This window comes from Rhinopithecus bieti, unplaced genomic scaffold (genome assembly GCF_001698545.2).
Source record: "Rhinopithecus bieti isolate Rb0 unplaced genomic scaffold, ASM169854v2 scaffold_36004, whole genome shotgun sequence".
NCBI classification, from domain to species: domain Eukaryota; kingdom Metazoa; phylum Chordata; class Mammalia; order Primates; family Cercopithecidae; genus Rhinopithecus; species Rhinopithecus bieti.
Window position 1 is genome coordinate 2,618,526 of NW_016815976.1, and position 17,572 is coordinate 2,636,097.

A 17,572-nucleotide genomic window follows, 5' to 3' on the forward strand; every position below is an offset into this window, starting at 1 on the left:
AATGTGTCTAACTGCCTTTTGAGGAAATGGGAAATCCCTTGTTTAAACACAGGGTGTTTCTGTGGTCTAGAGGCCACCTCTTGAGGTCACTGCCTCTCACCTTCTCCCATGACTCTACATTTAGATGATCGTAGATGGAAAAGGGCACTTCTCCACTTGTGTGTTATTGGATGGATTATTCCACGGAGAGATGGGTGGAATCACAGTAGATGTGCACTAGCTCAGAGGGTTGGGAACTTGCCCTGGCACTTAGAATGCATGCTGGCCCTTCTGGTTCAAGATGATTCACCTGCAAAATAGTTGATCTTTTTCCTTGCTGGTGTATTTGTTCACGGACATCCACAGAAGCTGTTGTGGAAAACTTTCTGACCCTGAAGCACCTCAAAGTTTTGATCCCATGCTCCTTGCTGTGAGTCATCCCACACTGGAGCTCTGGAGGACTCTCTAGCAGGTCAGCTTTGGTTGGCTTCAGCCTCCCCATCTCAAGGAAGTCAATGCAGTTTTCCTGCTTTTGTCTTATTTAATGTATGTCTGTATCTTCCAGCTGTCTTGGAATGGGGGTCTAAGGGGCCATTCAGTTTGACACCAAAGGCACTGTGTGTGTATAGCCAGTCATAATGAATAACTGTAAACATGAGTAGATGCCTGCCCAAAGGGGGTGCTAGCCGAGAGGTGTGTGAATCTGCTTGGAGGGGCAACAGCTGAGATGTCAGAGTAGTTTACCATCTCCTGGGTAGAGGCACTAGGGGAATATTCTCTGTCTGAAAGATATTATAGGCATCAGGTCCCGGATTTCCCTTCCTGTGGCTGCAGGTGCTCATCTTTCTGATTTAGAAATGAGGGAAGCTCTGTCAGTATTACAAGTATAGGAGATTCAGACTGAGAAAGAAGTAAAAAATGGAGGGCCCTTCAAAATGGGAATGAATTGTGGTCATCATCAACCCAGGATACATTTGAAATGGTGCGTTTATGAACAACAGTTGCCCACGATGCTTTGCCCATTAATGCCACTGAGACCTGCTAACCTGCTCCATTTTCTTTGTAAACATGAAAAACCCTGATACTGACAAACAGAGAAATCATGAGGACAGCAGAATGAAAGCGTGTGATGTGACACTGTGGACCATTATTCCACTGGTATTTATCATGGCATTGTGATCTGGTCCAAAAATGTAGCTGGCTTTTGGCTTTTAATACACTATAGTCACTTTTCTTTAAATCTCTCATTTAATCTTTATCACAATTCATGGGGCAGATATTGTTCTTCAGTATTTAACGAGTAAGGGAACAGATGTTCAGAGACGTTAGGTAAGTTGACCAAGATTGCACAGTTTGTAACGAGGAGGCATTTTAAGGCACAGAGTGCAACAAATCTTTTGACCAGGCAAGGGGAGAAGAACCTGTCCTTTCTCTGAAAAGGCAGCAGGATGCTAATGGATTTGTGCTGTGTTCCTTGGTAACGTTAGATGAGCTTGGGATAATTTGGGGACATACCTTAGGCAAGCAGGTGCTTCTTTCTGCAAAGCTGATCTGTTTTCATTCATTCATTCATTCATTCATTCATTCACTTGTGGTTGATGCATTCAGATTCACTTACTCACTTTTTCTATAAATTGGGCACTTGTTTTGCTGAGAGCCAGGTGTTAAGAGCAGTAAAAGATGATGAGAGAATTGAGAATCTGATTGGAGAGAAGGATACCCAGAGAGAGCTAGAGCATAACGGCACTATGTGGCAAGTATGGCAAGAAGCAACAGAATTCAGGAGCATGTTCCAGGAGTCCTTGGAGTGACCTCTAGGTACTGTGTCTCCCCACACTGGGAATCCCAGTTAGTATTCCAGAAATCTGTATCTCAGCACAGGGACTGGCATTTGGTTTGCACTGTCAGCCACAATGAAGAGACCTATTAACAGCTTGTGATTTCTTTTTTTTTTTTTTTTTTTTTTGAGATGGAGTCTCACTCTGTCCACCAGGCTGGAGTGCAGTGGCGTGATCTTAGCTCACTGCAAGCTCCGCCTCCTGGGTTCACGCCATTCTCCTGCCTCAGCCTCCCTACTAGCTGGGACTACAGGCGCCCGCCACCGCGCCCGGCTAATTTTTTTGTATTTTTAGTAGAGGCGGGGTTTCACCGTGGTCTCGATTTCCTGACCTTGTGATCCGCCCGCCTCGGCCTCCCAAAGTGCTGGGATTACAGGCATGAGCCACTGCGCCCGGCCAACAGCTTGTGATTTCTTTGTGATGGATAATTTGTGAGCTCAGATGTGGATGTCTAAAAGAGATGGTGCGTAGAAGTAGAAGGGCTTTCAAATCAAACAGTACAGAGGACTTTCCTCTATGACATATTCAGGGACAGCCCCGGATATAAATAATCATGAAGTGGGCTACTGTCTGCTCTTTTGTACCCTTGCTTCTCATAGCTTGTGACATCCAACCCCACTCCCCTTACCCCCTATCCTGAATACATGCTGCTTCAGGTTCTCAGGGCCCTGCCTACCTCTTTTGGTGTTGAGAATTCTGTCATTCATTTACTCTCTAGTATGAATTTAAACCAGTTTGTTACAGTATTCCATGTGGTACATGAGATGAGATGAATGAATACATTTTTGGTTAGTCGCATGAAATCTTTCCAGTTTCCTTCTATTTATGGCAAGTGATATTGGCTGTGTACAATATGTATACCAGTGACACTGGATATTTACAGTGCGGATATAAAATTGCCTTCTTCAAAAAGTTAATTTAGACTGGCAAAATTGAGTTGATTTAAAGAGAAATGTTGTATTAATATAGAGCATTGGCTCATAGATATTATACAGATCATGAAAGGAGTATGTAAATAACTGAAATTTTGGAACAATTGTGTCATTTTATCTGGTTATGTATGCATTTCATACTTTAACTGCGGAATACAATGTTTTGTCTCTTAAGAAGAGAATTTAATTGATCAAGGTGGGGAGAGCACCTCTGAAATCCTCTTCAGAGATGGCCACCTGCCCATCAGGACTGTGATTCACCTATGTTACCCATGACTCGTGCCACACCAGGCTTTCTCTTTCAGTTAGTGGTTACACTTCAGAGAAAGTGATTTCCCCTTCAGAGTATCCAATTTCACATGACTATGAAGCATGTAGCCCCGGGATCCTTTCTCATTAAATGCTTATGTGGGCATGGACTAATGCTGGTCAGAGGATATAAACCAGACTTGGTATCTCCAGCAGCCAGAAAGAATAATAACAACCATCTAACCACACACTTATAGAACAGAAATGTAATAAAATAAATACAATATTTATTTCATGGATGAAAAATAGTACTGGAATCTATTCCTGAACCATTTTTTCTAAGGGTTAGGAAAAATTGTCAAAACAAAGAGAGATTTTTCTCTGACAATAGTAATTAGGCTAGGAAAGAGACACATTACTGCAATTATAAGTGGGCCCTATGTGGCAAGATTCAGGGGCTTGCTAGCATTAGACAACTTGGACTACGTGGTAGAGTTTTTTGGTCTTTGGGTCTGTCTTTAGGCAGAGCCAGGAGAGGGAACCCAGGGAATATAAGAGCAGCCAGTGATGCTGGAATTAAATGAAACTTGTTGGTAATCTGGACATGACAGGCCAGGTGACATCCTGGGCTCCCTTCAGCCCTGTGATTTGGGATGATTGTTCTTTTCCACAACAGTTCCACAATATATTTGTTAGTGTGCTTCCTTCAAGTATCAGAAGGAACACCCATTCTTAAAGGTCTGTTGTATTGTCTTTTACTAAATACAGTGGAGGGGTATTACTACACAAAGTTAATTTTTCATCCTTCTTATAGATACAAATATTGATTTTTCACAGTATATATTTGTATATTTATTTGCTATAGCCTCTTGACTGTTGATAATCAAGAGACAGGAAAAAAATAATGTTACTATTTTTGCCATTATTAATCATTACTTGGCTGGGATTTTATCCAGTTTGGGAGCTAAATTCTTCTTTCGTTGACAAAGAACAATTAATTGCCTTCAGATAATTTAGGTTTCTATGTCCCCAGTATATGATTTGTCAAGCTAAGAATATTACTTTAACTTCAGAATGTTACTTTCCTTGTATTTGGTATGAGTGAGGGAAAATAATCCAAACATTTGAATTCCTTGTCTTTATTTTTTAGTGGAAAAAACAATGGAGATAAATGTACTTGAAATGCATATATTTAATAAAAATATTAAATTGATAATTTAAAGGAACTCAGGCCTAAAATGATAACTATCATTAACTGTCCCCCACTCCACATCAAGATTGACTGGTAAAGCAAATCGTTAAGCAGTTCCCATGCTCTTTCTATAATTTGGCTAGGTGCTGGGCATATATATATAGCTGTTAACATCCTTGATAAGGTCCCTCCCCCATAGTTCTTGTCTAGCTTTAAATAAAAGCAGGGCAATTAAATCAATTAATACTTTGTTTGATACTTTTCTGTGACCGAATCAACTTATTTTTTGACGTAGCATCAGTTTTATTCAGACAACTGCACAAACATAACCTCAGTATTTAGTCTTGGAAGATGCGCAAAATGCATTTCAAGTCTGTGCTCCCTAAACGCGGAACTGGAGAAGAGGAACTGAGTTGGAACCCCCATGGTCTTCACATTTCTCATTTATGGAAACTGAAAACAAAACTAGGTCTAACCTACTATTATTTAATATATCATTGAGAGGGAAAAAAGGAAAATCTATTTAGCATATTATCTTCTGACTTCCTGTAAAGTGAAATAAACCTAATCAGTACTGGTGTTTCTAAAAATGTATCAAGTGTTTACATTTTAAACGCAATTGTTAATGAGCTGTTAATATGAAAGTTCACCACATCGCTCTAAATCACTTGCTGAGCCAGCCATCAGAGGCTTACATCCCAGCAAACATTTTCTGGAATTTGCAGGACACAATTAAGATTGACTACAGATCTCCTCACACTTTTATTACAGGAATTAATATAGTGAATTGCTATATAAATTGATGCCGTGAGGGAAAGGCACACTAAGAGGTTTTAACAAGACTGTCAGTGGCTCAATAATTTGCAAAGTCAAACTTCTCAGTGTTTTCAGACTGCCCACCCTCTTTCTCAGTGTATTTTTTTCATCTTGGTCTAGTTAGCAAACTGTGAAAGGGAGAGAATGGTTGTTTTTTCAATTTTCTGTAGAAGCATAACATGCTATAGGATTTGTATACTTGTAAATCCAAGTTGTACATCTTGATGAATTTTCCCAAAGTCATCATGCCTAAGGAACTAGCATCTAGAATAAGAGGTAGAACATGACCCTCTCATGCCATCTTCCACTCACTACCATGCTTGCTTCCACTGAGGCTGTCACTATCTTGAATCATCTGAGATTGGTTTTACCATGTTTTTGAATTTGTGTGTGTGTCTTTTTTTTTTTTTAATTTATTTTTTATTTTTTATATAGGGTCTTGCTCTGTCACCCAGACTGGAGTGCAGTGGCACAATTATAGCTCACAGCAGCCTTGACTTTCTGGGCTCAGGTGATCCTCCCGTCTTAGCCTCCTGAGTAGCTAGGGCCACAGGTATGCACCACCACACCTGGTTAATTTTGTTTTTTATAAGAGACAGAGTCTCATTATGCTGCCCAGGCTGGTCTTGAATCCCTGCCCTCAAGCAGTCCTCTCACCTTAGCCACCAAAGTGTTGGGATTACAGATGTGAGCCTGGACTAATTTTATATAATAAATAGAATTATATGGTATGACCTTCTTTGTGTGGGGGATATTTTGCTCAACATTGTTTGTGAAATTTGGAATGATCTTTTTGTGATTAAATTTAAGAAATAATGTAGGCTTGGCTGGGCGTGGTGGCTCACACCTGTAATCCCAGCACTTCGGGAGGCTGAGGTGAGCAGATCACGAGGGCGGGAGATCAAGACCATCCTGGCCAACATGGTGAAACCCCATCTCTACTAAAAATACAAAAATTAGCCAGGCGTGGTGGCACATGCCTGTAGTCCCAGCTACTCAGGAGGCTGAGGCAGGATAATTGCTTGTACCCAGGAGGCGGAGGCTGCAGTGAGCCAAGATTGCACTGCTGCACTCCAGCCTGGGCAACAGAGCAAGACCCCGTCTCAAAAAAAAAAAAAGAAAGAAAGAAAAAGACATAGTGTAGGCTCATGGATGTCAAATGAAATCACAGGGTGGAAAAATACTTTGGAAACTTTATAGTGCCTTGCAAATCTAGCCATGGCATGGCTAACTGAGAATCTGAGAGTAGTCCGGGGTGTTTTCATGTGTTTGAAGAAAAAATTGGTGTCATTGAATTATTAATGACTGTCAGCCACACCATTTGTATGTGCAAATTTGACAGTGATTTGCACCAGATAACTCATTTATATCCTAATAGATAAAATGGTAAAATTTTCAGATACCAGAGTTCCAAAGGTCATCTTAGAAATGTACTCCCTGAGGTTTATTCTTGTACAGGTTAGTGGACAATTTTTTATAATTGACTAATTAAATGGAGGCTAGAGTATATTTGAACCTAAGGCTATATCTTAGTGTTTCTACCTTTTTCTATTTAATTGCATTAACTGTGTGAATAATCTATAATGACAACATTTTTTTCTTCAGTGTCACACTATACATAAAATTTGGCTTACAAGCCAGACTACATACTAGATTACTAGCTTCTGGAAGGCCACATATGTAATGGTTTTCTTGAAAAGAACACCTCTTACCCCCAGTGCCCACCACCTCACCCCATCAAATCCAAATTAACCATCTTCTCAGCAACACATTGCAGAGGTTAAGAACATAAGATGGTATCTGTTGGGTGTGGCTTGATAAGCCTCCCTTCAACCTCTGAAAATAAGGCTAATGGTAGCACCTCTCACCAAAGGTTGTTGGGAGTCCAGTAATACAGAGAATGAAACCCAGTGCCTGGCACAGTCTAAACACTCAATAAATGCCGGTTAGTGTTGTTATTAGCATTCCCTTTTATAATTGTCCCTCTTAACACATAGGGATTTCATGATTAACATCAAGCAGGTGGTCCGAAGAAGAATTCTTTCTTAAACTTTAAATGAAAACAAAACTTCCTCTGCCATCCTTCAAGTGGCACAGACTCATTTAAACACCATCCAGAGCAATGGGATGCATCACTGATAGATTTTTTATTTTTATTTTTACAGAACAACAACAACAAAAAAAAACCCAGAAAGTGGTGGTATTTTAATGCTGGAGCAAACGCGGTATCATTTTTCAATGTCTATCTGATGACAATCTGGTTATTAGGTTGTCAGAATTTTTTGACAAAATGTAGTGTTGGACTACCTAATTACATTGCTTCAGAGTCCAGTGGGGCTGCGGATCTGTTTTCTAATAATTTTTGGCCGGGGTTGTTTTGTTAAAGGCAAACGTATCAGTCATGTGAGATAGGTTTGCTTTTATGTTTCCTAGTCTAAACGTGAAAATCCACTTAGGCCTGCTATTGTGGAGAGCAGTAATAATACACCGTTCTTCTCAGAACCCAGATGTCCCATTCATCTAAAAGTTTTAAGTCACTGGGGAGAAATGTCAAAGAGCCAGAAGTTCTGCAGGTTTTATTTTATTTTATATTTCGGTATTGGAAAATACGTAATGAAATCAGCATCATTAGAAATACACATTTAAAGTAACTTTTACAGCCCCTCCCCAACCTTTATTTTTTATTTTGAAAGATCAGGAGTTTTTTTTTATAGACTGAAAACTTGTGCAGTGGAGAGTACAAACTAAGAAGTATTTTTGCATGCCTTCCCTTGTATCAGGCAGACTCAGGTTTAGTGGAGTTGGAAGCTCCTACAGTTTGGGAGGTCCTCTTTAAGAAAAAGAGGAAAAGATTATGAATACAAAATTGGATGCAAAGGTGAGTATTTATTTCAAAATGATTCAGCTAAATCACGTGGTTCCCTTTCTTTCAAGATCTCTTTGCCACAAATGCTTACAGAGAAATGTCTATTCATGTTTCCTCCCAGCTGGAACATGGACTCCCAAGGACTCTCAGCACTCCGAGGGCCCATGCAACAGAGACCCTGAAGTTTAAACTTCACCAGCATCATGCCCGTTCTTCTCTGTCTCTTTGAATATGCTGCTGGATCAGTGAGAATATAACTGGTTAGATGACATCTGGAAAGCTAGAGAAGACATTTAGTTAGAATTAGCTGTGAAATTGAGTTTCAAGTTAACCGCAAGGTAGATACTGCAGATTCCTAAGTGAATTGGGAGAATAAAAAATCTTTATAAAGTATAAAGCCTTAAAAATAGTTATCAAAAAGTGGAATAATTCCAGGATACATAACTTCTCTGCATAAGTTGTTGCAGTGAAAGATTCATTAGAAAATGTAACAATAAAAGAAGAGGTATCAATGTTTTCCAGAAAGTTGTATTTCCTGAGGTGTTTAATTTTTTGTATGTCTCACACAGTAAGTTTCCTGGTGGCAGAACAACATCTAGCCTTGACATCTGGGGTAAATCTTTATGCTCTTTTTGGAATAAAATGATTGCAGCACTTTCCTACTATCAGTGGGGCATGAATTGCTGATGTGTTATTTGATGGATCCAAGCATATCAATTGTCTTTGTCACCAAAAGCCTTGATGGCTGAAACTCCGGAGATAGTTATTCAAGGAAGAATTTCAGTCCTTGACCATGGGATGCCCCACAACCCAGAGAACCCTCAAACCCACGTCAGCCCTTTGATTCTGTATATTCATCACTTCTCTATTTACTTATTGCCACTTTGTTGAATGCTCTGAGATACTAATGTTTGTCAATTATGATTTGCTTATGCAAAGATGAGAAAAGGTCTTGGCTACTGCTTTATCTGTCTACTTCCAAGGCATGTCAAAAGCCCACTAGTTTTGGAACTTAGATTAGTTATCCATTGTCTTAGTCTGTTTGTGCTGCTATAAGCAAAATACCACAGACTTGATCATTTGTAAACTGCAGAAATTTGTCACAGTTCTGGAGGCTGAGAAGTCCAAGAACAATACACCAGTAGGACTGGTGTCTGTTGAGGGCTGCTCTCTGATTCCAAGATGGTGCTTTGTTGCTGCATCCTCTGGAGAGAAGTACACCGTGTTCTCACATGGCAGGAGGGACAGATGAGCAAGAGAGTACTCCTTTTGACCTCAAGCCCTTTTATAAGAGTGCTAATCCTGGTCATAAGAGCCTTGCCCTCATGACTTAATCACTTCCCAAGGACCACATCTCCCAATACTGTTGCACTGGGGCTTAAGTGTCAACAATTTAATTAATTATTAATTAATTAAATTTAATTTTGGAAGGGACACCATCATTCAAACCACAGCACCTATGTTGTAAGTTCAAGCTAAGTTGATGGTATATGTCATGTGTTCACTATTTAATGAAGACTTTCCTAGAGCTCAGTCTCGTGACTTTGATGGGGGAGGTGGTCAAGCTGGCATCTGGGTGGAAAGTGGATGTTGAAAGTGGCAGAAATGGACAAAGGGATTTTAGGAGAGTTTGTGGTGGCTTGGGAGTATATTTTACCCATCTGGTATTTCTTCAGGAGAGAATACAGGTTTAAATTACTTGAACTACTGTTAATTATTTTTGGTTGCTTATTTTTGTTGTTTTTTGTTATTGTTTTTTAAATGTGTGTTTTGTGTGACAGACTGTGAGGTATTTATATGCATTTCTGCTTTTTTTTTTTTTTTTTCCCTCCTGCCACAATAAGAGCATGTAAACCTTACCTTTGTCATGTTCTTTATTCTTTTCTTAACCTTTCATGAGGGTTTCACAGAAGTCCTGTTAGGATCTGGGTCTTCATTTAACAGATGAGGAAATGCAGACATAGGAAGATGTGCTTTGTGGTTTCCTCAAGATCATTCCATGCCATTCACTGTGACTGGAACCCAGCTGACTGACTCCTATCTCTAAAGTTCTAGAAAGGCTGATGAATAGGCCAGTTTGGATAATGGTACCCTCACAAACATCCCATTGCAAGTATATATTGCATAGAATTGCATGGTGACATCTTGATTGCCCATTTAATTTATGTAGCTACAACATTTTCAAGGTATTTGAAATATCAGAATAGCCTGAGAAATGTATACAAATAATCTGCTGAAATTAATAAGTGGAAAAGATTTAAAGATATACCAGTGTTTTAACAACAATTGAAGACACAGCTTGGCCTGGCTGTAGCATGTGAAAAATACCTTTCTTATAGAAAATACATGCTGAATCAAGCATTTTCATTTGGCAGTTAACCAACAGTTGGGCTGTAAAGATGGAATCATTAGTTCCCCCCCTCCCAGAGTAAACTCTGAATAGATCAAATTTGCCAACGCAGATGGACCATATAGATTTTGAAATCCTTTCCTGATGCTTTATATTTAATGACATGCCTATTTATTTAGAAATTTAAAATGATTATACTTATTCACATAAATTATATCTATAATTAAATGTCTTTTTCCTCAGCATTGCAGTTTAATTGTTTTATCATGGTGGTTTTTGGTTTTGAGACTCTGTAAGAATTGTCAGTTGTTGTGTTTACTTTAGACTATAAGCAATGGATGCAGATTTTATTTGTAGTACAAGATCTTGAGTTTCCTAATCAGTTTTTATGTTACTTAAGCAGAATAGAAAGCATAGCCACATGTAAAAACTGAGTCCATGTACTATAGGGGAAAGATGTATGTTGGTACCTTTCTAGCACCTGCAGTTTCCATTATCCCTCTTCTGTGCCCAGCCTTTAGTAGTGGGATCCTCCCATACTCCCATCAACCTTAATATGAGTATCATGGGGTCTTTACATAAGTTCCCAATTACTGCAGGTCAAGATTCAATCAAAATAATACTTTTTTCAATTGCAGTTCACTTAAATAAAGCAATCTCACATTCAAAGTCCAGAGTGCTGCAGAGGGCATAGAGTGATAACAAACAGGATGACAAGTTAGAAGGGACATGCTGGCTGGGATGGCTCAGTAGGTATTGGGCTTTAAGCAAAGAGTAGTGAAGATTGGATATTCAGACTGCTGTTAAGATGTGTGCATAAAGCTACTTCTCCTTAACCTGGCTGGGTGCCCAAACCTCCAGCTAAAAGAGTCACTTTTAAGTGTTAAATTTATCCCTCAATTTTCTTTTTTATAATCTAACAGTCTCTTTAGGTTCTCACAAAGTAGAGTGGTAGGAAATTTGTATTTTTTTCTGTGAAACTTTCTTCCGCTGAAAGCTTGTTGGAAAATGAGAACTGTGTTTTGCAAATAAACCCCAGAGGTTTGATGGACTGTATACATATATTCTGTGAAATAGAGTGAAATGTGATCCATCAGAGATACCTCACAGTTCGTACCACCAAAGGCATCAAAAGCATTCTAACAATAATAAATACCACAGGTCTTTAGAAACAACATACACACACATACGATGTGGTTATTTTAGTTTTTAGGCAAGCACAGTTACTATCAAATAAATTATCCAGCACTTTTTGGAGTGATAGATTAATAAATTGTCAAATCTCCAAAATACAGCTGTTTGAGTTTTTTAAAAAGAGATTTTTTTTTTCTTTTCAGCAGCTCCAATGAGAAAACAACGAACAGAGAAATTTTCATGGTTCCATACAGGAAAGATGACAGGATGGGTTATGAACTTGTAGGTTACATCTAGCTGCACATGTATTTTATTTGGTCTGCACAGTGTTTTTAAAAAATTAGTTTAAAATATTAACATTTTTAAATCGAGGTATTTAAAATAAATTTATCAGCTTCTGACATCCCTGGGAAGACATGGCAACATCTGGTCCTGTCTCCTCCATGGTAGTATTTCCTTGGAGCAGAATAGTTGCTGCCCTGCTTCATTGCAGGTGGAGGGGTAAAGGCTTGCTTTGTGTTGGCTAGGCCTGCTTTACTCATTTACGATCCCTGCCTGCCCCTGCTGGCCATTCTGACCCCAGTCTAAGGAAAACCACAATAGCCTTCTGCAAACGTGTTCACAGCCGAGAGAGGAAGAGGCTTAGTTTGTATTGCAGAGAGAACTGGCATCAGTGGGGGCTCTTGGGGGTTGTGTGGGGCAGTGAGGAACATTCTAGGAACATGGATTTAAGCTCCAGTGTAGTGAATTTTACGTACAACTTCTCAGATCTGTAACTCACAGAAAGTGTTTGGATATAGTCATTATAACCATCTCTGAAGGAAAATGAAGAAGGGGTTCCTTTATTATCTTGGTAACTGTATTTTATCTACTTTTTAGGAATTCTTCAATGCTTGGATTAAAATATTGTTTTAATTGGATAATACTATCACATAATTCAAAAGATGTTAAAAGCTGCACAGTGGAATGTCAGTCTCCCTCCATTTCTGTCCCTCGTACCTCAGCTCCCCTCTGGGCAGTAACCATTGTGTGTCTTTCTTGTGTGTCATTCCAGAGATGTTCTATGCATATACACACTTATGTACCTTTCCTTACATGAATAATAAGTCATTATATACGCTGTGCTGTCCTTGCATTTTTCCCCTTGCATATTTTAAGCTAAGTTTACATTAGAGATCATTGCATCTTGGTACTTGAAAGATGACCTTGTTATTTTTGATGTCTTCATATATGCTCTTGCGTAGTTGTGTCGTAGTTTATTTAACCATTACTGCATTGAGGACATATACTATATATATAATTGAGATTGTTTTCTATCTTCCAAGGATAGAATTCTGTGTATTCACAATTTTCTTCTTTCTGCACCCTCTCCTTTTTCCCCATGACTTTGATTTTGCTCACAAAACGAAATGACTGACATGAAACTTTAGGTCCACCCTTAGGCAAAAAGTGCGGCAACTTTGGTCACAGCAAAATGTCTTTTCCCCCCTCCATCTCTATCAGAAAAACCACTACATTTAGTTTCATTAAAAAAAAAGATGAATAAGGGAATATGCTAACAATTCTGGCAGTAGTTATGCTTTCACACACTCCTGGATCTGTGTTTTTCAAACTTTCATGTGCATAAGAATTTTCTGGGGATCTTGGTACAATGTAGATTCAGCAGGTGGGGTCTGAGAGTCTGCATTTACAACAAGTGCCAGGTGATGCTCAGATTGCTGGGTTGGGGCACCACACCTTGAGTAAAAAGACTTGTGGAAATTTGTTGCCATTTTATTTTAATGTAGTGAGTGGTGATGTTTAGATTTCACAAATACCCATAATCATCCTGTTTTACGGGCTGAGAGTAGTGAGGTTGGTGGCCAGTAGTGGTATCTTTTGCTTATATGAAAGTGGAATAAATAGTGTATGTTTAGTTTCTGTTTCAGTATATTTTATAAAATCCTTGATTTAGGTGCATGATGCACTTTAGTTGGTATGTTTTCAAATTAATATTTTAGTCTATAAATTAAGATTATAGAGATAATGAAAGAGCTTCTGTATAACAAAAGGAACTATCAGCAGACTAAACAGACAGCCTACAGAATGGGAGAATATTTTGCAAACTATGCATTTGACAGAGGTCTAATATCCACCATCTGTAAGGAACTTAACAAATTTACAAGAAAAAATGAACCCCATAAAAAAGTGGGCAAAGGACTTGAACAGACACTTTTCAAAAGAAGACATACATGCGGCCAACAATCATGTGCAAAAAAGCTCAACATCACTGATCATTAGAGAAATGCAAATCAAAACCACAATGAGATACCGTCTCACACCAGTCAGAATGGCTACTATTAACAAGCCAAAAAAATAACAGACGCTAGTGAGGTTGTGGAGAAAAAAGAACGTTTATACACCTTTGATGGGAGTGTAAATTAGTTTAACCATTGTGGAAGATAGTATAGTGATTCCTCAGAGACTTAAAGACAGAAATACCATTTGGCCCAACAGTCTGATAATCTCATTGGTATTTTTTGGGTATATAATACCAGTGGGATTTTTTGGGGGGTATATAATACCAGTGGGATTATGGAAAAATCTTGGCTATATACCTGAAGGAATAGAAATCATTGTATTATAAACACACCTGCATGCGTATGTTCGTTGCAACACTATTCACAATAGCAAAGACATGGAATCAACCTAAACGCCCATCAATGATAGACTGGATAAAGAAAATGTGGTACATATACACCATTAAATACTATGCAGCCAAAAAAAGAACAAGATCATGTCCTTTGCAGGAACACAGATGAGATGGAGGCCATTATCCTTAGCAAACGAACACAGGAACAGAAAACCAAATGCTGCATATTCTCATTTATAAGTGGGAGCAAAATGATGAGAACACATGGACACATAGAGGGGAACCACATACACTAGGGCCTATTGGAGGGTGGGAGAGAGGAGGGAGAGGATCAGGAAAAATAATTATTGGGTACTAGGCTTAACATGTGGGTAATGAAATAATCTGCACAACAAACCCTCATGACACAGGTTTACTTATGTAACAAACCTGCATATGTACCCCTAAACTTAAAAGTTAAAAAAAAAAGTTATAGACATAGAAATAACTTTAACTTCTCATTTTTTTTTCCTTTAAAGAGATTATTTACATATCGATTCATATGGGAATAAAATTTAATTGCAAAGTAAAACCAAGGTAGTTTGACCAAATTGTGGTGACTTAATTATCTCTTTTCACTAGATTATAAATTCATTGAGGACAAGAATTATTGAATTGAATTGTCCTTTTATAAATTTGCTATTACCTATGACGAAGATTTCTCCTTGCCCAAATTTTAATTAGACTCCTCTGAGCCCTCTTCTCAACTAGTGACCTTGGCCCCAGACCTCATTCCTGTATTTGCTCTTTCTAGCCTGGATTTAGCAATAATCTTGTTAAGTGATAGCTGATCACCATGATATCTAATCAAGTTTCTCACCCAACCCTTGATGTCTAAGTCCTTGGCCTGCCTTTAGCAATAATCCTGTTAGGAATTAATTTAGCAAGAATTCCCTTACTCCTTTCAGTAGTTTTCTACCCACTGAACCCCTTATCTGCTATAACACTCGCTATAAATCCCTGGCTATTTATCTTTGTTGCATTTGGAGTTGAACCTGATCTCTCTCCCCTATTGCAATACTGCTATTGCAATAGTCCTTAATAAAGTCTTCCTCACCATTTTAACACACGTCAGAATAATTTTTGTTTAACATTTGTTTCTTGCTCCTCTGCACAATTTTTGTCTTGCATCATTTTAAAAGCAATAAAAGGGAACAAAGAAATTCACTTCTCATCACATTTCATTTTCCATATGATTTAAACTAATTTAATATTACTTCCAACTAAATTCATATTAAAGGTGAATATCACTCAACAACTAAATTCATATTAAAGGTGAGTATCACTCAAAATTTAAAGTTTTTAAAGATAGATTTTGAAATAGATCTGAATTCTTACTAACCTTTTGGGTTGTTAAAAGATAATTTTCAGTAAAAGGTAAAGTTATGACTCATATAGGTATAAAAATGAACACATGCTAAAGATTTTATTTTACTTATATGATTGAGAGAACCAGGCAGATGTTATAACTGGCTCAAAGGAAAAGTCAAAATGGCACAAATTTATGTGGAATAAAAGAGTGTTAAGATGAGTTGCAAATCGAGATAAAACCGTTTTTTCCACAATAGGAAGTCAATTAAAATCACAACCTGTAAGACAGAATTTATATGTAGCTATCAGTTATCTATAACTTACAAAGTGGTGCAAAATAGCTCAAAGACATTGTACAAGACTAGAGTCAGACAGCTGGAAAGAGTGTGTTTATAGATGATGTGTAGGTTTTCGTTGAAATGTAGTAATTTTTTTCCTTCATGGTGGAGGCCATCTTTGACTTAGGTGTACGCCCTAAGTATTGACTTAGAATTTACCTTTGAAAAGTACAAAATGACCCACTAATTGGGGATGACCACACACAAGTAAATGGCAAAGACATAGAGATCAACGTATGTGTGCTACAAACTATGGGAAAAACTAGGGACATTTTATAACACATAGCTTCTGGCTTTCAACCTTGTAGCCTGAAGATGGAAAAGAAAAAGAAATACCTTTCCCTGTACTGGAAAGTTTGAGCTTCATGGTGTGAGTTAAGTATCCGCCCAGATCAGGCTGTTTGTAAGAATTCATTTTCATAATTGAACGTGTGCACTTGAACCAGAAAATATTTAGAGAAGACAGTATAATGGAAAATCAACAAAAACAGCTTGAAACCATGCCTGGAACTAAATTCGCGTTTTTCAGAAACCGAATTGAGCCAATGAATGCAGGAATGGAGACATTGTGTGGCCTCCATTCTGAGAGTGCTGGTGGGAATGCAGCATTGCTCAAGTTAAGACGTGATAAATCCCTGTCACAAGGTTGACTTAGGTCTTCCTCACCGGGAGACAGGGCCAGAAAAATGAAACCTTCAGGTGAAATTGAGAAAGTTGTGCCTCAGGCAACTGCCATTAGGTTAAATTCTTTCAGGTGCGTTTTATAGCCATTCTTTGCATGCTTTTGTCTCTCATTTTTGAAGTCACATTTCTAAGAGTGTTTGTTACTTTTATTTCTATGGATCCTTTTCTCTACCTCAGGGGTTAGCAAACTTTTTTTGTAAAGGGCCAGACAGTAAGTATTTTAGGTCTTGGGACCCTACTGATTCTTTCACAACTGCTCAACACCATCTTGTAGTTTGAAAGCACCCCTAGACAGTAGGTAAACATGGCTGTGTACCAGTGACATTTTATTTATTGGTATGGAAATCTGAGTTTTATAAAACTTTCATGTGTCATGAAATATAATTCTTTTGAATTTTTTCAATGCTTTTAAAATGTAAAAATCATTCTTAATTTGTGGTGGTATCAAGAGGCTGCTGTCCAAATCTGGCCCTGTGGGCTGTGGTGTGCCGACTCTTGCTTTATAGAATGGGTGGGATACAGTTGCTGGATGTAGATCAGATTTTTATGTTTTGGTTTTGTCACTTACCAGCTGAGAGATCTTGGACAAATAAGCTTACCTCACTGAAGTTGGGTTTCCTTTGTTGTAAAATGTGGATGATCCCTAAAATACAGAGTTGTTTTACGCACTAAATAAATTATGCCAAAACTCTGTGCTTGGGTCTCCAAAAACATTGAATAACTGTTTTCTTTCTCCCTGTTCCTTTCTACTTCTTGGTACCTTCTTCCCTTCCCTTTTCCCTTTTCCCATTTTTTCCCTTTTCTCTTTTCTTTTCTTCTTTTTCTTTTTTTTCTTTTTTTTTTTGAGACACAGTTTCACTCTGCTGCCCAGGCTGGAGTGCAGTGGTGCAATCTCAGCTCACTGCAACCTCTGCCTCCCAGGTTCAAGTGATTCTCCTGCCTCAGCCTCCCAAGTAGCTGGGACTACAGGCACATGCCCGGCTAATTTTTGTATTTTTAGTAGAAAAGTTTTGCCATGTGGCCATTCTGGTCTTGAACTCCTGATCTCAATTGATCTGCCTGCCTTAGCCTCCCTAAGTGCTGAGATTACAGGCATGAGCCACAGCACCCAGCCCCGTATTTCTTTTAATGTCTCTGTATGCAGGTTTTTGGCAGTAGCTGTTTCATTTTATTATTAATTGAATTTTATAAATGGCATCCAACTTTTATATT